We start from the raw sequence: 24,637 nt of genomic DNA on the forward strand, positions 1-24,637 counted from the left end.
CTTCCCTCCTATAATCCTGTTTATATTGATACGCTCTCCAGTATATATCACTCAATATTTTGCTTACTAAGTCCCAGCTGCATTGTGCGAAGATATTTATAACTTGCAGTCTATTTGAAAATTGTTTTATTTGACGTATGTGGCAGAGCTGAAACTATTACCTTTTTTATGACACGTTTTAAATGCTTTCTTATAAAAGGTGAAAAAAATGTGGTCAAAAGAAATTGAAATGATAATTTGCAAGGTAAAAAACACCAATAAAAACAAACTGAGAGCTGTATTATATATTACAAATTTATCTAGCTGGACTGCCAAAGTGAACCTTTCTGCAACCAAGAAATGGATTACTTAGTGCATGCAATAAACATATATTTATCAAATGCAACATGAACACAATCTGTCATTCTTACTACAAGAAATGGAATTTAAACCTGCTGGACAATACTATACATTCAACTAAATATAATGCGCTAAAACCAACTCTGGACCAACACACACACACTTACACACCCACACACACTTACACCCACACTTACACACACACACACACCCACACTTACACACACACTTACACACCCACACTTACACACCCACACACCCACACTTACACACCCACACTTACACACACACACTTACACACCCACACTTACACACACACACACACACACTTACACACACACACACCCACACTTACACACACACTTACACACCCACACTTACACCCACACACTTACACCCACACACACCCACACACACTTACACACACCCACACACACCCACCCACACACTTACCCACACACTTACACACACACTTACACACACCCACACACTTACACACACACTTACACACACCCACACACTTACACACACACACACTTACACACACACACACACTTACACACCCACACTTACACACACACACTTACACACCCACACTTACACACCCACACTTACACACCCACACTTACACACACTTACACACCCACACTTACACACACTTACACACCCACACTTACACACACACACACTTACACACTTACACACCCACACTTACACACACACACTTACACACACTTACACACACACTTACACACCCACACTTACACACACACACACTTACACACACACACCCTTACACACCCAAACTTACACACACACACTTACACACACACACTTACACACCCACACACTTACACACCCACACTTACACACCCACACTTACACACACTTACACACACACACACTTACACACCCACACTTACACACCCACACTTACACACACACACCCTTACACACCCACACTTACACACACACACTTACACACACACACACTTACACACCCACACACTTACACACCCACACTTACACACCCACACTTACACACACACACACTTACACACCCACTTACACACACACACTCTTTATCCTTGTGACACCAGATCAAGAAGTGAGGGAAAAGCTTTGCCTCTGAGATATAGACATAAATATATAAACAGCAAAAATATACTGAATGAAACAAAGAAATGTGAGGGGGGCACAAAGTGCCAATAAATAATGTCTTAAAGAATATGTACACCCAATATTTCATATTCCTGATATGTGCTTCCTTTGTGTGAAATCTCTGGTGTTTCTGCCATTCCCTCGGCTACAGTGCGGTCTTCTAGTTCTTCTAGTTCCATAGACATTATCTCCAGAACACGCTCCCCACGCACCCCCTGTTGCACCCATCTGGGAGTGCCTGCGATCACTGTGTCCCTTTACCAAGTGATCAGTGTGTCTAATGACACGTGATCACTATATGTAAACACTGCAGATCATCTGGGGGTTGACAGATCTCGAGTGTGAGGGAAGGAGCCATCCGTGCTATTGCAGTGAGTTTACTCTATTGTTCCCAGTGTCACACAGTGCCCATCACTGCTGCCATATCACTGCTGTCTTATCAGTGCTGCTTATCAGTTCCAACAATCATTGCTGCCTCATCAGTGCTGCATATCAGTGCCAACTATCCGTGCCAACTATCAGTGCTGCCTCATTAATGGAGCCCATCAGTGCTAGCTAATCAGTGCCCATTAGTGCCGCTTATTAGTGCTGCCTCTTCAGTGGAGCCTCATCAGCATCCATCAGTGCACATCAGTATAGCTGAGCAGTGTCGCCCCATCTGTGCAGCCCCAACTATGCAGCTTCATCCGTGCATATCAGTGCCCATAAGTGCAGCCTAATCAGTGCCCATTAGCACCCTTCAGTGCACCCATCTGTGCAGCCACATCACCAACCACCACATCAGTGTAGCTGACCAGTGCCACCCCATCTGTGCAGCCACATCAGCACCCATCAGTGCACCCATCTGTGCAGCCGCATCAGCACCCATAAATGCAGCCGCATCAGCACCCATCTGTGCAGCCGCATCACTAACCATCACATCAGTGTAGCTGACCAATGCCGTCCCATCTGTGCAGCTGCATCAGCAACCATCTGTGCAGCCGCATTAGCATCCATCTGTGCAGCTGCATCAGCAACCATCTGTGCATCAGCATCACTAACCATCACACCAGTGTAGCTGACCAGTGCCATCCCATCTGTGCAGCTGCATCAGCAACCATCTGTGCATCAGCATCACTAACCATCACATCATTGTAGCTGACCAGTGCCATCCCATCTGTGTAGCCACATCAGCAATTATCTGTGCAGCCACATCAGCACCCATCTGTGCAGCCACATCAGCACTCATCTTGGCAGCTGCATCACTAACTATCACATCATTGTAGCTGACCAGGGCCACCCCATCTGTGCAGCCACATCAGCAACCATCTGTGCAGCCGCATCAGCACCCATCTGTGCAGCCGCATTAGCACTCATCTGTGCAGCTGCATCACTAACCATCACATCAGTGTAGCTGTTCAGTGCTGCCCCATGTGTGCAGTCGCATCAGCAACCATCAGTGCAGTTGCATCAGCACCCATTAGAGCAGCTGCATCAGCACCCATCAGTGGAACCACATCTCACCCAGTGTCCCCATCACAGCAGTGTGTCACCACAGCCCACAGTCACCAGTATGGCTAAAAAATCATTTACCTGTGAGGAGGCATATCAAATTCTATCTCTGACTGACGAGAGCACCGGGGAGCTCTCCGTGTCAGATTCTGATTCCGATTACGAGCCAGTGCCAAGTAGTGGAACTGTAATGGAATCAGAGGAGAAAGAAAGTTTGCCCTACAAATGAATGCGTTGTGGTGAAGAGCAAGCTACCACCAGTAGTGCAGTAGCATCCACCTCTAGCGCAGTGTCATCCACCAGGAACGGAATACCTCAGCAAGAAAGGCCTGGGATTATTGGGGTGTCATGTCCGCCCAAAAGGGTTAGGGCTCATGCCAGTCTACCAGATGCCCTTGCAAACCCACTATGGCTTCCACCTGAATCAGGAGCAGCTAATATTCGCCTTTTACCGGCCAGCCTGGAGTCCAGACCAACACAAAAAATTATGCACCTATAGATTTTTTTAGTTAAGTTTTCATGGATGAATTATTACGTTCGATTGTGGACCAGTGTAACTTCTACGCCCAACAATTTATAGTCAACAATCCAACTTACAGTTATTCCTGTCCCTATATATGGAAAGCAGTAACAGTGGAGAAGTTCAAGATCTTTTTTGGGCCTCACATTAACTATGGGACTGACAAAAAAAAATGAAGTCCACTCATCTCTTTGATAAAGACATTTTTATTGTTGTCCATTTTTATTCAGATAATAAACAAGAAAGAGGAGCTTTGGGTAGGTAGTTAAAAGTAATGAAATGATGTTTGAATTGTTGGCCTCAGGGATGATTCTAATCAGTTCTGGTCATCAAGTTGTGTCGTTGTGTGGCATGATTACTCACCAAGGCTGTGAACACTACACCTAATATAAAATGTATACTGATAATTACTATGCATAGGCACTAGAAAACCAATGAATTGTCCTTGATATGTGTATATTTCCATGAAGTATTGATTATTATAGCTACATTTACTTTTAGAAACAGGATAGAGAAACAAAACTGTAATATATTTCAGCTTATCAATCCTTAGATATGATGGCTGCATTCATTTTCCATTTTTTTCCCTTTAATTTACCTCCTATGTTGAGGTTTTCCCACTCTGGATGAAGTAGTAAAGCCTTTGGACAGTAGCATTGTCAGTCTGGCGGTAGGAAGTTTGGTAAATGGTTTGTCTCAACCCTCTAAATGCTACACAGCTGCACAGCTTGGTCTGTTAACCTCTTGCCCGCTGCCCTATAGCAGAAATACTGCTACAGGGCAGCAGGGCTTCGCAAAATCACATATATAAATGTGATTTGCATTTCCAGGTAGGAAGCGCATGTGTGCCGACCTACCCGCACCGCCATTTGTGGCTAGGCATGTCAATCACCAGGTCCCGGCCGTAGATTCCCCACCAGCACCCAGCGATCATCAGGGAAAGCTGACAGGGGAGAGGGGTAAACAACACAGGTCCCTCTCCTACCAACAAACATTTGCTGTTTTGTATTTCTCTGCACAGCAAAGACACACAAAACAGCATGTCTCCAAGGTAAAACAGCACACATAGTAAAACACACACAGCACACAGTTAACCCTTTGGTTGCCCAAACGTTAACCCCTTCCTGCCCAGTGTCATTAGTACAGTGCTTTTTATTAGCACTGACCACTGTATTAGTGTCACTGGGGATATCAGTGACAGTTAGTTTCCCCCCAGTATGAGAATGCCCACCGCAGTCTCACTATAAGTCTCTGTTCGCCACCATTACTAGTATTCAAAAAAAAATTCCAGTATATATACCGTCATTTGTAGACGCTTTAACTTTCCCGTAAACCAATTAATTTACACGTATTCATATTTTTTTTAGCAAAGACACGTAGCAGAATACATTTTGGCCTAAATTTATGATGAAATTTGATTTTTTAAATTTTTTTATTGGACATGTTTAATAGCAAACGCAGAGGTGATCAAATACACCAAGAAAAATCTCTATTCGTGGGAAAAAAAGGACGTAAATTTCATTTATGTACAGCATTGAATGGTCGTGCAATTGTCAGTTAAAGATAGTGCCGTATCAAAAAAATGGCCTGGACAGCAAGAGGGGTAAATCCTCTGGAGGGCAAGTGGTTAAAGTAAGTTAAAAAATAACAGACTTACTGACTGGACGCAAGGTGAAAATCAAGGAAAAAAAGTCAAAAAAATTCAAACAAATTGCAGCCTTCACATTGGGGTAGGGGGGTCTATGTATAAATAAAAGACGGTATATACCCTGCTACTTTCCTCCAAGAAAGCCGATCATCTATTTATTACATATAAACCTGGGAATACACTAATAGAATTTTGTTTGTCTTTTTTCTTTGTAGGAATGTCTATTCATTTTTTTCAAATCATTAGTGGCGTGAAATCAACTGCAGTGATATTAAGATTCAAATTAAATTATTTCTTGAATATACAAAATTTCTAACAGTGTATGTGGTTTTTCGTTCAGTAAACTCCATTCATTACAAAATCGAATCTTAAAAGCAAAGGAAATCTTAATCTACAATCAAATGTTCTGAGAATGTTTGTACAATTTTTCCTAAGAATTTTCGCTCAAATGTTATTCAAATTCTACTAGTGTATACATAGCTTAACCCCCCAAAAAGTAATAAAATATCTTTTAACTTAAAAACAAATGTGTATTAGCAATTGTTGGGCCTTTAGCTCTGACTTTAGGTGGGACTTCTTCATTGTTTCAAATTCTTTTGTCTGCACAGCAGTTTAACAAGAGCTTTAAATGCTATAAAGGACACAAAATAACCTCCATGTGAAGCCCTTTCAGAATGAATTCTATAGTCCTCAAGGCAACAAGTAACTTGAATATAGCCTATAAATCCTTTTACACAGAGGAGCCTAAATAGCATTCTGCTTTCCTTGGTTGCACTGAAAAAGAAGGCAGCCTGTGCCTATCAAATCTGGATGTGCTAATGAACTATCTCTAAACACTTACCATGGATACATGATAATTAAAAAAATAATAACTTGAGTCTGAATGATTGGGTGTCTTTACCAATGAAAATTATACAGTTGAATGATTTCAAACATTGCCGTAGTAAAATGAAAATGGTCATAGCAAGTGCATGCAAACATCTTTTTACAAATTAAGGTTTTATACAGAATATGATAATTATGTGAACACTGCGTTCCAATCATTTACAAATTATTGCTTCCAGAAAAATACTCACAATGTATCTTAACAGTTTTTCGCTCTTGGGCAACAGCAAGGAATCCTCCCTTTTCTCTCTACCTTCTTATTCAAATTGCTAGGCATCAGTAAACACTATTTAATGTTAGAAATCAGAGCAAGTTCAGGGTTCAATTTCCTTTTGATCAACCATGTAGTGCAGGGACCTGACTGATTTGGTGTTGAATGAATGGATCGTTTGGGTCTGTCCTCATATTGCAAAGTTTTGGTAATTGTACAATAAAATTGTATAATATATGGCCTGCTTAAAGTGACATCAAACTCTGGTTTAAACAAAATGCTATGTAAGTATGTATTCTTAACTTTAAAATATACCTTCTATTGCTTTTAGTCTCCTCCAAATCTCCAAATCCTTTTTTTTCTACTGTGATTTGACTTCTTGTTAAAGGGTGGCTACATTCCTTCTCCATGGTCCTACTGTATGCAGGACAGTAGCCACCCTCTCTTGCTCACTCCTAAAATGGACTATGGACTAAGGGCAATGGGATTAGTGCCGATGTGCAGTACACATGACCACAACTACCAGTTCCAAACAAACAGAAGTGAGGGGATGGGGTGGAGGAGAGGTTTGGAAGCTCACTGTGGATGTTAAAAGGAGGCAAGAATCCACATCAATGAACAGTTTTATGAAAAATAGGTTACAGGACATTAAATAGTGGATGTATATGAATTCTTTTTGGAGATTAAGGAGAGTGTTTCATTTCATTTTAAGTGATAGGTTTACATAAGGAGACTCCATGAGAGAAGTGTGTGGCATTCCATTGGAGCCCTGCTTTTGAAAATGCTAAATGCTTGGCTGCTCAGGTCTAGGTGTCTCATAAAGGCTTCATTTTTGCCTCCTCCCAAACCATACCTCTCTGACATTTTTACCCACTCATGGAAGGTCCACCCCATGAGTGAGGAAAATATGATAGAGGGGTGCGGCTTAGGAGGAGGCAAAAATGAAGCCTTTCTGATACACTTAGAACCAAGAAGCATTCCAATGTGTGCTTCCATTTCTTATTTTCCTTTTCTTTTGTAGTTGATATCAGGCAAGATGGGCCCCTGGGAGGCCAACACCCAGTGGGGTTGGAATCACTGGGTGATTTAGATGAAGCTTCTTTGGGCTCCTTTGAGAGACTTTGGGTTGATTGAGTTTCAATATGTTTCAGTCACAATTCCAGGGCAAGTATTAAATGAGTGCTAGAAATGTTTCAGTACTTCTCATCTCTAATCTTGTTTCGGGTCAACACCTCAGACAGATTAGAAGTCAAAGCATCAGAATGACAGCCAATGAACTAGCAATCTAAAAGAGCAGTTCAGTAACATTAGCCTCTATTAATCTCTCAAAAGGATGAGCTAAGGTTAAGGTTGGACTCAATAAGGCCACAGAGCTGACCCAATAAGGACATATGGCCATTGTTTCGTGAGGCTGCGGGTGAAGGGGAGAACCACAGCTGCAGCTGGCTGGGACATCATGTAACTGTTTCCTGTGGGTTTGGGCTAAAATGGGTTTGGTCTGAGCCTTAATCAATCCCTAATCTCTCGTGACAGTGTCCATTTAAGGATTAGGCTGAATACACACTTTGCATTCTTCTGTAGTGTGTTAGCACATGTGTTACATTGCATATCGATCTCCCTTTTTAAGTGGTGTTAGTATCAAGAGCTTTTAAACAATACTCTAGCTGCTATAGTGTGAAGTCTTGTCAAGCCGTCTGTCGACTTTCGGTAAGAAGTGATTCAGGCAACTGTAAAGCCACTTGATCACTGTCACTACTACTGGAATATGTCACATATACCGGGCTCCACTGTCCCACCTGCATGGAGGGTCTTCCTGGTTAGGGCAGAGGGAGTTCTGCAAATGTCTGCTCGCTGATATTCCCTTTGGTGAATGAACGGGCAAGCCACATTTTTAACATCCCTTCCTCATTCAGAGCTGTCATTCTCCAGCCATTGTGACTGGGGAAGAAGCTAATAAAACCACAATCTGTACTCTATTAGCTTCAGTGGAGGGCAGGGAAGACAGACCCCTGATGTCTTAATAAAAAAAAGCTTTTGTTAAAGTGTAATATAACATAGGGAGCTTATGTTCTCCTATGTGATAGTTATAAAGTTAAGAGGAAAAAAAGAGAAAAAATGAAGTAAATGTCATCAGATAAATATGGGTATGTGTCCACATAAAGGCACTGATGTCACAAGCATCTCAACCCTTTATGTGTGTTACAGGGTGGGAAATGACCCAGCAGATTGGAGAAAAATGGTATGGTGTGTTGCTATGGCATTTGTTTAGTGATTTTTATAGCTTAGATATTTGAATTGTTAGATTTTAAGACCATGTGTTGTTTTTTGAAGCTAGGCCTCCTCCATTTATATGCACATGAATTTGTTGACTGGTTTCTGAAGCTCAACACAGGAAATATATATATACAAAAAGTGGAGGGAGGAGAAAGGACTTGATCAAGTATGCAGTGAGAGACAAAAGGAACAGTTTGCAGGGCTTTGGAGACAAACCAGTCTGGAAAGAGACCCTGGATCTTGGAAGATGACTCCAACATAAAGAAAGACCCAAGTTAAGTAACTGTTTAGTGTATGCCGATCACATATTAACTTTAAATGCGGGTGGGGGATGTGGAATAACTGCCCCTTACCCCTTATGACATATAGAATGATTGAAAAAGTAGGAGTGGGGTTTTCTAGGTGCTTATATTACATGGCAACAAAAAAATGAGTTAAAATATACAGTTTATATTAAAATTCTAAAAAGAAACTGATTTAGTCCCATAGTGTATATATCCAATATATGCCATTTGATGGGTTTAAATTGAGACCCTGAAACACACACTCTTCTACATGTGTCACCTACTTGGCTTCTTCAGGAAGCAAACTTGTGAATGAGATACTGATAGGGATACAAAGACACAAATAAGAAATTATCCAACAATAACAGTAATACTATACATGCATGAGATCAAAATTCCCCTACTGTTCAATCTGCCCAGTCCCCACACACCTCAGACCCGGCACATCAAGAACTCGACCAGATGGAATCCGAGGAGGAAACCCATGGGGAGCGGACCCACGGTGGTACAAGGTAAACCGCAGAGGGTATATAGTGACCAGAGCATAGTCCTAATGAAATATGATCATTATTGGCTATAAAGTGTTCCGTTAACTAAACATTTCTTTTGTTGGCGCGTAATATATGCACCTAGAAAACCCCACTCCTACTTGTTTCAATCATTCTATATATATGCCTATCACATACATAGCCATAAATAACCAGGTATGATTAAATGTAAAGCTAGCCTCCAGGCACACACACACAAAAAATCAAAATTCAAAAACAAAAAATAAAAATATACCTCAATAGCCACAAGGTTTACATGAATAAATCCATTTTGTGAGTACAGAGGTGCTTGAGGACATGTATGATAGAGTCACTATGTGCTGGGCAATATGCCGGGGGCCGAGAGATCTTACATGAGAATGGGCAGGGGGAAAGACTCCTGAAGGCAGTTATATTTCTCAGCAGCAGAAGACTCTGACATGTATTAGCGTTTTTATTTTAAGAAAATTGAGTGTTTTTAACAGTATTACACTACGTGGAGTTCTATTTATTTTTGCATTGCTTGAGGCAATAGTGAAGCGGATGAACAGATAACAAGTGGATGGAAAGATTTCATAAAAAGTGCATTTTGACCTGAATATCTAGTAAGGTCATTTACCTCTGGTGAGTTTGTCCATTGAACACAGGAGTGGAGCACAGCATGGCTTGAAGTGTTTCCTTTCACAGAAGTGCTGAGAGATACAAAGATGGCACATTGCTGCATTTTAAGACTGGTTATTTATGTTTAAAGAGTTTTCTGCGGATTGATAGACAGGAGTCACAAAGTATTTTCATTTGTGGTTTGAAGTGATTTCACGGAAATAATGGGGGGCTTAAGAAATGGAAAACGTATTCAGTTATATATATGATTTATTACATGATGTTAAGAGACTTTATGCGTTCACATGTTCTATAATTCTGTAAATCACATTAAAGTGTTATCCTCTGCATTGTGTAAAAAGGCTGTTTGATCCAGACTTTTCTGCCCCTTCTCTTGTTGAAATGACCACCTGATACAGACTGAATCCGTAGTCACATGCACATGCTCAGTTTGGTGTGTATTGCTAGAAAAGTTTTGTTTTTGTTTTTTTTGGGGGGAGAGTGCATGTGATCAGCACAGGGCTAATCAGCACTGTCCAGACAGAGGTCAGAGGTTTCACATCCTCAAGCAGAAAGAAAACTCTTCCTACAAGTTTTAACCAGTGCTCAGCTGAAGTCACAAGACTGCTCTAACGGCTGATGAGAAAAGGTATTTAGCCGTTTACATTTACTAAAATAATTGCACTTCCATGTTCTGTGTACTGTAGGAGACCAGATATAGTGAATGCAGGGTCCTGGGTTTAGTATCACTTTAAGACAGAACTAATCTACCTAAGTACCACAAACTGAAAATGCAATTTAATTCATTTTTGATATTCAAAGTAACTCACCTATCCATCCATGTCTCAATGCTTTATTTTGTTGACAAATCACTTTGAAAAACAGCAGGTACTTTATGTAGCATTTACTTCCTGGAATCCATCTGCCCTTAGCTCAGGTATGCAGGCAGGAGTTTGTTCTTAGCTGAGAAAGCCCCTCCTCTCTTCCTGCAGATGAAAGAAAAATGCTCATGAAGACTCCTGGGATGTGTGACATCATTTTGGTCTAGGCCAAAAACCTGGAAGCAACTGAATACAAGTAAAAAAAAGTTTAAAGCTTTTAAGTTTACAACTGTTAAGTAAGTAAATATAATAAATATCTTTCTATCACCGTCATCTAATTACTAATGCTAGTAGCATAAGGGTTAAACATAGTTTATGTTGATTTACGGAGTTTAGTTTGCTTTAAGTAGTTGATTACCAAGCTTGCATGTTAGTTACTTTGATTGTCTGTTATTCTGTTGCCAATTTTCCCTCAAAAAACATGATAAAATGTTTTCCACAAAGCTGAAAGTGAGACAAATTCTCTGTAATGGAGCCCTGGATAGCAATAAAAACTGACAGAGGTTTTATCTTCTATTTTGGCTATGGATACACGTTAACCACCTGAGTATCGGCTTGTAATACTCCTTCATTACCAGGCCATTTTCAGTCTTCAGTGCTGTGATAGTTTGACCAACAATGACTCTGTCATGCAACACTGTACCCATTTTATACCATTTTTTAAGACAAATGCAGCTTTCTTTTGGTAGTACTTAATAACTGTGAGTTGTTCTTTTTCTTTTACTATAAAAAAGGAAAAATGACTAACATTTATTTTTTTTTTAAATAAAATTTCCTTTACCTTTTGTTAAAATAAATGCCACAAGAGTACCAAAATCCCCAAAATGACAATTTTATGGAAAATAGACACCCAAAGGTGATTTTGTTTTTGCCACAAATGAAGAAACATGCTGGCACTGAGGGGGTTAAACATGGAGTGTGAGAATGGTGCACTAGGTACATGTAATGAATTTCATACACAGAGGAAGAAGGCAGCGAAGGGTTTAATGCACTGCTCACATACAGTGGCAGGATGGAGATGAAGGTGTTAATTATTCAAAATGTGCTTCCACCTGTCCACCACGTAAAAAATAATATTGACCGCACTCACCAGATAGAGGTGAGTAATGAGCCTTATAGGAAATAAGGGATCCTATAACCCCTCCAAAAGAGATCAAATCTTCTTTTTCACCCTGATTGGGAATATTAATCACCTTCACTTTATTCCTCCATGGAATCCTCAATGGTGTATAGAGAAAGAAACTACATAGTGTAATACTGCCACTTAATATAAAATATAAAGATAGAATAAGGCCACTCACTAGATGGTCTTGAGAACGCCCTGTGGGTGGGCGAAACGCGTTGACGCACTTCCGCCGTCATTCTGGCTTACGTCACTTCCGGTGTTTGGAACGCACGCCGAGTGATGCGGTTCAAGCGGCCATCTTAGTGGTGGAAGGCTGTTCATCCTCTGCAGATACTACAAAAGTGTGAGATCCCTATATTTGCAATGGTGGAAATTGGTTATCTTGAAGCCATCTCGGCTATTAAACAAGTCTTTTAATTATATTTAAAGATGTGAGTGGCCTTATTCTACACGTGGTGGACAGGTGGAAGCATATTTTGAATAATTTACTATTGGTCTTGATGGGAATAAGGACTTATTTTCACATTGACACTTATTGTTATTTTTATTTTTGTTCACTTGTGTAATTTTGTTTGTAGATTTTGCGCTGTTTGTTTGTTGTTTATCATTGGTGTTTTTCACTGTTGCACAGCTGCATAATCATTTAGTATTTTCTTTTTGGCGCTGGGATATATATTTTTGATTTTTTATGAAGGTGTTAATGTTCAGACGGGCAGGGTAAGGGAGGTGACAGGTACATTTTACAGGTCATTAGAGACTGCATTGTAGATAGTATGTGTTGGAGACCAGCTGGGCAGGAAGGGGTTAAAAGAGATCCTGTGTCACAGTGCACCCTTACGTTAAAAGATGGGTTGCTGGGACATGCTGAAGGCCTTCAGCTGCCTTTGTTCTGTGCTGTGCTGGGCTTCTGGTGTGTCTTGGCATTTTTAGGAAGGAATTAGTTACCTCCAGATGTACCTGCCTTTAACTTCTTCATTGCTGTGTGTATCCCATGATGGTTGACTTGTTAGTTTGGAGCTATGGACCACATTGTGCAGAGGGGCCTTGACGATGCAGTGTGACTTCCACATAGATTTATGAATATACAGTATGCTACTAACACCCTTGCTTTGAATATTTAATAGAAAATGCAAGGAATGTTGGCTATTTCTATAGTTTGGATTTATGTGGTGCCACCATTGGCCATGCACCCTATTATATTTACTTTGTGATATTGAATGTTAGCAATAAAAAATAGACAATGGTTGTAATCTCTAATCACCCTTTCCAAACCTAAAGAAAATATATATTTTGCCTTTAGTTATATTTTAAAATATGAAACAAAATGTATGATTTAAGATATTACTGCTGAGTTGCCCTGTATCTTAAAGCAGTATTAAAGCAGACCTTCAACCTCCTGCAGCAATCTCCTCCCACTCCCCCTTCACAGAGCTGATATCGGTTTACTTTTTTTTTGTTTACTTACTGGGTTTTTTTTTTTATTTCAAAGGCTTGGCATGCCCCTGACTTCTGGAATTCACCTAGGTGAATGACGTGGTGACTCCGGTGCCTCCTGAGATGCAGTCCCATTCAGTAAGGAGGAGGGACAGGACTAGCACTGCCTGCACCCAGAAGAGCTGGCAGCTGTCACAGGGAACATGGTGGTGTCGAACGCATGCATGGGCTGCAGAGAGAAGGATCCCAGCAGCTCAACCCTAAGTCTGTTGTTTTCCAAAAGAATCAGCTGTCCTGTAGATGTAGCAGTTAGAGGGTTGAGGGAAACCATTTACCACTTACAGGGGTGTTTATAATTATTAGCTTTTATTTATTTACAGTATGTAAAACCTTAATAGTGAAAGGAAAATAACTGTTGCTTTAACCGCTTATGTAACTGCAGTGCAAGCTAGAGTTTTATTTTTTGTATCTAAATCTGCTAGTTCATCTGACACTCCTCTACCCCCAGACTGACAATGCTGCTGTCCAAAGGTGCTCCCTGTGCTCCTTCAACTAGAGTAGTGTCTCTCTAAAACAGAAGGTATGTTACTGGCCAGATCACCAGTTGAAAACAGAAGGGAAAATAATAAAAAATAAAACTAATGCAGCCATCACATCTAATGACTGGTAAGCTGGAAGTTGCCACTCTTTTATGATGCAAAGATACAAATCAATACATTTCAATGCTGGCCTCCTAAACAGTGTTCTCTTCCAGAGCTCCCTGCTGATGGCATTCTAAACTTTACGCATATGCAAATTAGCAGTACATTCTAGAGGAATCTGCTATTCACTTGTAGATGAATGACTGAAGTCTCCATCTACTTCCCTAATCTCTTCTCTGATAGATTGTGTCATCAACCATCCTTCCATTGTTCATCCTAGATTGCCTTGTAGTATTTAAAGTTCAGCTTGTCAGAATAGAATTTATTCTTTTTACCTTGTAACACAAAGCTCACATGTGAAATATGTCTTTTCCTGATATAGTTGTTACATATTCCTACACTTTTCCTGGAAAGAAGTATTTATCGATCCATTATTTTGATTTCTTAAATGATATACTGTACATAGTGTCTGATGTATTATACGATTTAACACTTCTGCACAGTGCTATTCCTTTAAAAGATAACTGCACTTTCATAGATAGTTTATTATACCGCCAAAAGCATATGGACGCATATCCAAATGACTGTTTTAGGTTCATAAAGCCAGATTCATTAAGACATGGTCTCAGAAGCCTGGCGGAGGAACTGAAGTGCCTGCACAGAGCTCTGGACCCAATCCTATCAAAAACCTTGGTGATGAATTTGAACACCAATTTTAAACCAGGTCTTCTCATCCAACACCAGCACTTGAACTGTCAAATGCTCCTTTGGCTGAATGAGCACAGAGCTTTCCAAAAGGAGCGGAGGCTGTTATAGTCACAAAGGGTAGCCAGCTCCATAATAATGTCCACGTATTTGGAATGGGATGTTAGCTCAAATAGGTGTGATGGTTAGGTTTCCACTAAATCTTGGCCGTAGGGTCCGTGGACATGGGTGGCTTGGCTTGTACAGCATACAAATCTGGCCTTTTTGGGTGGCTGGAGGCACAAGTCCAGCGTACAGCAGCCTGTCAGAATCAATGACAAGCTGAAATATACAGTTGTTGGATGCAGTTATACATTGTTTCAAGCAGTACTCACATTAAGGGCCATGTGCATTCAGGGACATATGCCCCAAGTGCAGGAATTCCACATTCAGTGCATACACCCCTGAACACATACAGCCCTAAAAGCGTGTGCCACTCAGAACAGTTTACAGCCACCATTTATCTCAGCCTGTCATTGATTCTGACTGGGCTGTATGCACCTGTGCCCTCCTGCACCCAGGTTTTTGAGCAGAATGAGCAAAACCACCCATGTCCATGCCTATATAATGTGCATTTACTCTTTTTGCTCACCACCTACACTCTGCAGTAACTTTTACCCGTCTTCAGATGCATATTTACCTAACTAAGATGCCTTCAGCTTTCAAGGGCCGCCATGCTTTAAAATACTTTCTTCTGGTTTCATCTGCACAGTTTATCCCCATAGACTTCTATGAGGTTGTAGTGTCTCCTACATCAGCGGATGATGCCACTGAAGCCTATGGGAATCAAATGCAAGCCAGAGGGTAGGCAAATTTTAGCAGGAGGCTTAAAGATTTATGCAGAGAGCATGTCTCTCCAATTCAGGAAAGTATGTATAAGGGGTGGGGTGAGGAGTTACTTACATGACCAGACCATTTTTTGCTATGCAGTGCTGTGCTACTTTAATTGTCAATCGCTCAGTCATGCAACACTGTACCCAAATGAAATTGATATCATTTTTTTTTACACAAGTGGAGCTTTCTTTCTGTGGTATTTGATCACCACTGGGCCTTTTAGGCCGGCCATACACTATACAATTTTCTGTCCAATTTCTGCCCAATTTTCTTTAGATTTACTTTCAACTGCGTAGTGCAAGGGCCGGCTTAATTGGATACAACTGAAAGTGTTGTTTAGGTATGACCTCCTATTATATGGTTTTTGGTAAATCTAAAAAATTGTATAGTGTATGGCCAGCCTTATTTTTTGTTATATAAACAAAAAAACACTGAAAACGTTGAAAAAAATATTTTCTACTTTCTGTTATAAAACATACCAAATAGAATCAAATTTGTTCATAAATTTGGGCCAGAAATGTATTCTGCTACATGTTTGGTAAAAAAAGATCCCAATTAGTGTATTTTAATTGGTTTGTGTGAAATTATATTGCCTACAAACTATGGTATATACAGTATGTTTCAAAATTGATCTGTCCTGTACCGAAGACCTATTTCATTTCTTGAGGCCCGTAAAATGCCAGGGCAGTACAAATACCCCCAAAATGACCCCTTTTTGGAAAGTAGACAGTCTACGGTATTTTGTAAGAGGCATGGTGAGTTTTTTAAATTGTAATTTTTTTGTCACAATCTTTTGGAAAAAGAAGAGATTAAATCAAATTTGTTATTTTTTTTCACATACTGTCCCCAGTGCAATGCAGCATCATCATATGACTGGTGTGGTGGTGATCAGGGATACTGACTGGTGGCAGTATACATAGATACCTTTTACTTTTTTTCTTTTTTTTTCATTTTTTTCTTTTTTTTTTCCTCGGAGCTGCAATTCACTGTCTCCAGCTGCTCGCCCCTCAGCTGGTGATGTACATTCATGGGATTCAGCCTGCCTGTACCGCCTGCCCACAGTAATTGTACTGTAGGTGGACAGGAACTGGTTAAAGACTGTTGCAATGTTTCCTATAAATGAATGATATTATTAACTGACAAAGTGAAAACTGTAGGAATCTGATGTATCTTCATTGAGGGCAGGTTCACGCCTGAAAATCGCATTGCACTAAATCACTCAAGAATATAGGTGTGAACCAGCACGGAAAACCCCAGAGTAAAGATGTAATGGAAGTTTTTTTCCCATCTTTAACCATCATTTCTTTTTAATGTTTATTTTTTTGTAATGATGAGATGACCCAGCTTAGGATGGGAATAGTAGGAGACATTTTTTTTTGGGGGGGGGGGGGGATTTACTAAAACTGGTGCACTCAGAATCTGGGGCAGTTGTGCATGGTAGCCAATTATCCTCTAACCAGATGCACCAGATTTACAAACTTCAGTTTTACTAAATAACCCCCCATATGTAATTTCACACCAACATGTGTCTAAAAAGGGGAGAATCTCCAAAGTAAATATTCACCTGACCCTGTAGAGCAAACTGGCATTAACATATTAATGGGGTCAACATGCCTCTTCCCATAATGCTACCAAGTGATAAGTCTAGGATATTGGAGAAAGGGGCACAAGGTACTTTTCTCTGATTTTTAATAAAAGTTTAAAGTGTTTATAAAGTCTACATTTTTTTTTACCGTAATGCATTCTCTGCATTAGGGTAGAAAGTGTATAGGTAACACTATCTCCCCCTCACCCCCTCACCCCCTGTATACTTCTACTCACTCGATCCAGCACTGTGCCCAGCTACAGTCTTCTCTCCTCTCTCCCTCTTCACACAGGGACAGATAGGGAACAGCAAGAGCCACTGGTTCCTACTGCTGTCAGTCAAACTCACTGAGGCAGGGCCAAGCCATGCTGTCTGTGCCTATGGACGCAGGCAGCATGGCTCGGGATCAAGCCTACACGAGTGTTCCAATAGAAAGTGACTGATATAGGGCTCTCATAGAAGAGGAGGAGCCAGGAGTGCCAGCATGGTACCTGGGAAGAGGGGAATCAGGGCCACTCTGTCCAATTCCATTGCACAGAGCAGGTAAGTATAAACCTGTTTTTTTTTTTATTGTTTTTTTACACTTTACAGTCACTTTAGGATGAATATTATATTATCTATCCCAGCCTTTTTCAACCAGGGTGCTTGGGGTGCCTTGAGGTTTCTTCTAGGGTGCCTCGGCAAAATGTCTAAAAGTTGCTCAAAATTTGGATACAAGCCAGCGGGTAGAACAAGCCTGACTTTTAGTTACACAAAGTCACAGACCAACCAATGACATCATCCATTAATAAGGAGGATGTCAGTTGCCTGCACAGCACTCTTGTTTGACCCTCCCCTGCCCCTCTCTGTCAGTGCTGGGGTCACATTAGCTCAGTGATGGAGAAACCCACATGGAAAAGAAATATATTTCCAATATATTTAGAACAAATATATATATATATATATATATATATATATATATATATATATATATATATATGTGACATATATTTAGAATATATTGGCCTACTCTAATATTTTAACATATAGTCCAAAAATGTACATTAAAATATATTTTCCAAAGGCATATATTTAAAAATATATTTTTTAAAATATATTTTCCAGATATTTTTGAACATCTAAAAAAATGCATTTAAACATATATTTTTAAACATACTTGTAAATGCATTCCAAAAATTCAATTGAAATGTATTTTCAAAAGACATATATTTGAAAATATATTCTTAAGATTTTTTTTAACATATAAAAACGTAATTTCAACATATAATTTTTACATACATTTGTAAATGCATTCCAAAAATGTAGATTAAATGTATTTTCAAAGTTACATTGGGCCCAATATGGTCCTGATCGTGCACCTTGCGTAGTACTTTCCATGTATGCTGAGAAGGCATTTGATCTGGTGAACTGGGCCTATATGACAGAGGTGTTGCGAGGCCTTGGTTTGGGGGAACACATGTTGGGCTGGATCTTAGCTTTGTATCACAAACCTAGGGCCTGTGTGAAGGTGAATGGAGAGCTATCTGCCCGTTTCGATATTCATAATGGGACCAGGCAGGGTTGCCCTTTGTCCCCTTTACTGTTCGCTTTAGTTTTGGAACCTTTCCTGCAGAGAGTTCGTGCCCATCCAGACTTTGCAGGGATTCGTATTGGGTCCACAGAGCATAAATTGTCGGCATATGCGGATGACCTTCTTTTTTATTTGTCGAGACCCCATATCTCTGTCCCGGTCCTTATGGCGGAGCTTCAACAGTTTGGTGCTGTGTCTAATTTTAAAATAAACTGTAATAAATCGATTCTACTTCCTATTCATGTCCCCCCCCCCCGCTTTTGCTGAATCACTGCAACAGGCCTTTCCTTTCCTCTGGCGGAAGGACTCTTTAATTTATCTGGGGACCCAGATTTTGCCTAACACGCAGCTTTTATATGACCTTAATTATGGCAAACTATTGACTGCCATATTACAGGCCTTGTAGCAGTGGCGGACCCACCCTTTGACTTGGTTTGGTAGGGTGAATGTTTTAAAAATGACAATCCTACCACCGATTTTATACTTTTTATATACCATACCTATTACATTGCCCCAGTCCTTCTTCAAGCAGCTTCGCAGAGTTTTCTTGCCTTGTATCTAGCATGATAAACACCCTAGATTGGAGTATGACATTTTGCATAGACATAAACTGGATCGCTGGGTGGGGCTTCCAGATGTGGCTTTATATTATGAAGCAATGGCCTTAGTATGCATTCTCAACTGGCAACACGATGCCCTGACGAAACAATGGGTCGCCTTAGAGAAATCGATGGCAGGTAGGAACCTGGCGGGTGCCCCTTGGATTCTGACTACCTGCAGAGGCCTTTCCGCCTGGACCTCTCCCCTGACACAAGACAGTTTGGGACAGAATGAATGGGTCTGGTTCATATGCTCCTGGGACTTCTTCACTGGCCCCATTAGGGGACTACCCCTGGTTCCCTAATTTTTTTTCTTGGGTGTGGAAGGGGATTTTTCCTGTGCTAAGTTTGCCCCTTTGGGCACCCTCCTACCCCTCCCTGTGTTGCTCTCTAGATATGGAACGTTTCCTTTTGCTGTATGGCGGCATCGTCAACTGATCAATTTTTTTAGGAACTTGCACCCTAGGCCACGCCCTGGACAGACCCTTACACTATACAAGTGTATATGCTCCGCACTCCCCAATTCTAAGCATCTATTATCTCAAATGTATAAACTGGTGTTGAGTGAGCACTCTATGTCGGTTCCACATTACTTAAGGGAGTGGGAGAAGGAACTGGACCTAGAATTCACCTCCCAACACATACATAGGATTATTAAAATGACACATACCTCCTCTATTAGCTCCCGTATTCAGGAGTCCTCTTATAAATTTCTTACTCAGTGGTATAGAACTCCGTCCCATCTAGCTCAAATCTTCCCTACTGCCAATGCTTGCTGCTGGAGAGGATGCAGCTACCGTAATACCTTTCTTCATCTCTAGTGGACCTGCCCCAAAATTGTGCCCTTTTGGGATGCATTTATCCCATGGATTCAGAAATTGACATTGAGTCCAACGGAGCAATCTCCCCTTTGTTTCCTCTTTCATGTGACCTCAACTGCTATGAAGGCCTATAAGCGTAGTGTCACTCCCCACCTCTTGAATGCGGCTAGATTTTAATCTGTGTGTCCCACGCTTTCTGATTGGAAACAGGAGGTGGATAAAATCATGGAAGTGGAGCGCTGGTTAACCTGGTTAGAGGTCAAAGGGAGAAATTTAAAGATATCTGGCAGGGGTGGATGTACTACTCCTCTGAGATACCGGTTGCATGAGTCTTTTTGGGTAACTTTGATTTTTTTTATTTGTATGTGTAAAAAACGGTAAAAACGTAAACACAAAAAAAGTGGCTAAAAATGCTAAAAAATGCGGAAAAACTTGCATTTTTAACATGATTTTATACAGCTAACACTACCGACATTTTTACAATACCCAGTGTGCATGAGGACTTATAATCAATGGCATGGCAGCAGTTCAAGGCTTCACCCTTCCCGGGAGTCTGTGAGGCTGCAAGGGAGCAGGCAGAGGCATGCATGTTTGCACAGTGTGGGTGAAGTCTGTGGCAGACCAGGTAGGGTAGACATGCAGAACAAAAAAATGTGTTTAATTTCGGACCAATTAGTTGAGTTACTAATTTAATTTTATTGCATTTGTAACAATATTTGGTTTGTTTTGCTTATTTGTTTTCGTCTGGATTCAAATATTTTGAATGGATTTGAAGCATTCAAATCGAAAATTTCTGATCCAGATTCATTGTGAAAAATATCTGGTTCTATTCTATCTGAAATTCAAATTTCGGAAGAAGGCTATATTCTTTTTATTTTATTCTGTTGTAATCTATTTTTTTTCTATTGTATTCTTTTATTTTATATTCTATCCCAATCTTTTCTATTCTGTTATATTTTGTTGTACTCTATTCTGTTGTACTCTATTCTTTTTTATTCTATTTTATTCTTCTCAAAATTTGAATTGCAAAAGATGGCCATATTCTATTTTATTCTATTTTATTCTTTTCTATTATATTCCTTTACTTTCTATTCTATTATTTTATTTTCTATTCTGTTCTTTTATGCTCTGTTCTGTTGTGTTTTATTCTATTCTTTTCAAAATTCAAACTTCGGAAGACGGCTATATTCCGTCTATTCTATTCAAGCCTATTATATTCTAATATATTCTATTTTTTTCTATTCTGTATTAATCTATTATATTCTTTTCTATTCTTTTATTTTATTTTATATTCTATTCTTTTATTTCCATTTCATATTAATCTATTATATTATTTTCTAAATTTGAATTGCAGAAGATGGCTATATTCTTTCTATTCTATTCTATTTTTATTTAATTCTATGCTGTTCTTTTCTTGTCTATTCATTTTTTCTCTGTTTTATTCCTTTTCTTTCTATCCTATTCTACTCTATTCTATTCTTTTATTTTACATTCTGTTCTGTTTCACTCTTCTTTTCTATTCTATTCTTTTCAAAATTTGAATTTCAGAAGATGGCTATGTTCTATTTTTTCTTCTTTTCTATTCTATTGTAATGTATTCTATTTTTTTCTATTCTATTCTTTTATGCTCTATTATATTCTATCCGGTTTTATTCCTTTATTTTCTAATCTCTTATATTCTTTTCTTTTCTATTCTATTCTGTTTTATTCTATTCTATTCTATTCTTTTCAAAATTAAGCTACATTCTAATATACACATTCTTTTAAGGAAATAAGCAATAGCCAGCAATATGTTTACATTTTAAAATTTATTTAGAATTCAGTTCAAATTTCTTTATTTTGGATTCATTTGAATTTGTTACTATTGTCATTTGGAAATTCAGATACATCAGGCTCTCTGAATAACAAACATTTTTCTGTTTCAATGCGGAATGAAACAAACTGCACATGTCTAACGTAGAGGCCTTAAGCCCGTGTGCTGTGAGGTGGTCTGAGGGATAATACCAGAAGCTTAAGGCCTGAGCAGCAGCGCTGTGGAACAAGCCAAAAGGCTAAAGGACATTTTTCATTTGTACGTTGTATTTTGAAGTGATGTGGAAAGCCCTGCGAGGATAACCTATCATTCTGGTGAACTTATACTTTCTTTCTTAAATAAAAGTGGTCCAAAAAGCTCTAAAAACAGTATTCCCTGGTTTTTCTGAGCTCACTGGAAATGCACTACATTTGAGCAATACTGCCAACATATCACAATATGTATACCTAAAAGTAACATTAAAGTATTAAAAAAAAAAATAATAATAATAATAATATACAGTACCTGACAGCACCTGGGAAAAATGGGGGGAAGATGCTGGTGCCAGTGATAGACGGGTCGTTTACTGGCCGAATTTTCGTCCGCACAAAAATTCGGCCGATATTCACGCCGTTAGTGGGGCCAGCCCGTCGGCCGTTTTTCGTGGAATCTTCTCGTTTAGTTTTATCAGTCATGCTGGAAAATCCGCAAAAACCGGGCATTTTCCGTGGACATTGGTGGCAGCATCGGCAACTGGGCCGACCGATTTTTCGTTTATTGGCTGAAAATTCGGCCAATAAATGGCCTGTCTATGGCCTGTCTAAGTTTTGTTCTTTAACCACTTGCCCTCCTGAGGATTTACCCCCCTTTCTGACCAGGCCATTTTTTGTGTTACGGGCTGCATTACTTTAACTGACAATTGAGCAGTCATGCAACACTGCACCCAAATGAAATTTATGTCCTTTTTTTCTAACAAATTGAACTTTCTTTTGGTGGTATTTCATCACCTGTGCGTTTTTTATTTTTTGCGCTATGAAAAAAAAAGTTCAACAAGTTTGAGAAAAACAATATTTTGGACTTTTTGCTAATAAACATGTCCAGTAAAAAAATAAAAAAATCTAATTTCATCATAAATTTAGGCCAAAATGTATTCTGATACATGTCTTTGCTGAAAGAAATCCCAATATGTGTAGATTAATTGGTTTACGTGAAAGCTATAGCGTTTGCAAATGGCGGTATATATAGTGGAATTTTTCTTTTTTTTTTTTTTTTTACTAGTAATGACAGTGATCAGCGATTTATAGTGGGACTGCGGGACTGTGGCAGACTTTCTTACACTGGGGGGAACTGACTTGGTGTCAATGACATCCCCAGTGACAGCAATACAGTGATCAGTGCTAAGAAAAAGCACTGACACTGTTCTAATGGCACTGGCCAGGAAGGGGTTAACATGAGGGACGATCAAAGGGTTAACTGTGTGCAAGGATTGTTTTACTAGGGGGCGTTGTCTGTGTGATTCACTGTAAGCACACGGCTTTGGATGGCTGTGCTGTTTACAGCCATCCAAAGCAGTGTGCTGGAGCTGACAGGGAGGAGCACTGTTATTAAACAAAACAGTTGAACTTTACATCGGAGATCCTCGGTAATTACCGGGTGCCGGGGAGTGATCACAGTCAGGATCCGGTGATTGACAGCTGCAGCCACGGCCCCCTACCCAGAAATGCAAAATTATGTGTATATATATATATATATATATATATATATATATATATATATATAGATATAGATATAGATATAGATATATACACTGTATATGTGTGTGTGCTTTTGCGCACTCGTGCCGACCTGTAGAAGTATTTCTGCTATAGGGCGGTCGGGAAGTGATTAATGTTACTTTACCATTTAATGTTCTTTCCAAAGTGCTGTGCTAAAATTACCTGTGCTAAATAAGTTAAATAAACTACCTAACGGTATTAATACCAGTGTACTGTAACAGTTAGCAATATTCGTAGTAAGTTACATCATTTTCATAGGAATACACTGAAATACAGATAGAGAAGACTCTGCCTACAACAAATCTCTACATTTTCACACACTGTTCTTCACTGAATATTAATCACCTTTATTTGTAATGTGACATAATGGCCTAAAAACAAAAGTGACAACAATACAGATACCTGTTTTCCTCAGAATAACTGCTCACAAATGAAGGATGCCTTTTGTTGTACACGACAAGGTTATATCGTTTGAGTACAAGGCCTCTTGTGCTATAATCAAAGCTAACTACACATCAGAAAACATGTATCCAGTATTACATACATATATAGGATTAAATAAAAAGGAATTTTGACTTACTTGTAAATTCTATATCTTGGTATACAGTACAAGACACAGGCAAATACCCTGGTTTATAGGTGGTCACCTTCAGGTGACTGGACACTGAGAATATGCCTCCTGGACATGCCACCATAGCCTACCCCATTCCATGAATCCTCAGTTTTGAGCAAGCAATGAAGAGTAACACAGGAACAGAGAGGAGTGTACCTAGTGCCGCACTCAAAGATAAGGAATTTACAGTTAAGTGGAAATTCTTTTTATCTTTATATTACAGTAAAGGATGGGACACAGGCTTCATATTTATAGACCCTGTGTCAGGACCTGGTGTCACGA

This window comes from Staurois parvus, unplaced genomic scaffold (genome assembly GCF_062004578.1).
Source record: "Staurois parvus isolate SC_StPar_1 unplaced genomic scaffold, SC_StPar_1.0 ptg000087l, whole genome shotgun sequence".
Lineage (NCBI taxonomy): Eukaryota > Metazoa > Chordata > Amphibia > Anura > Ranidae > Staurois > Staurois parvus.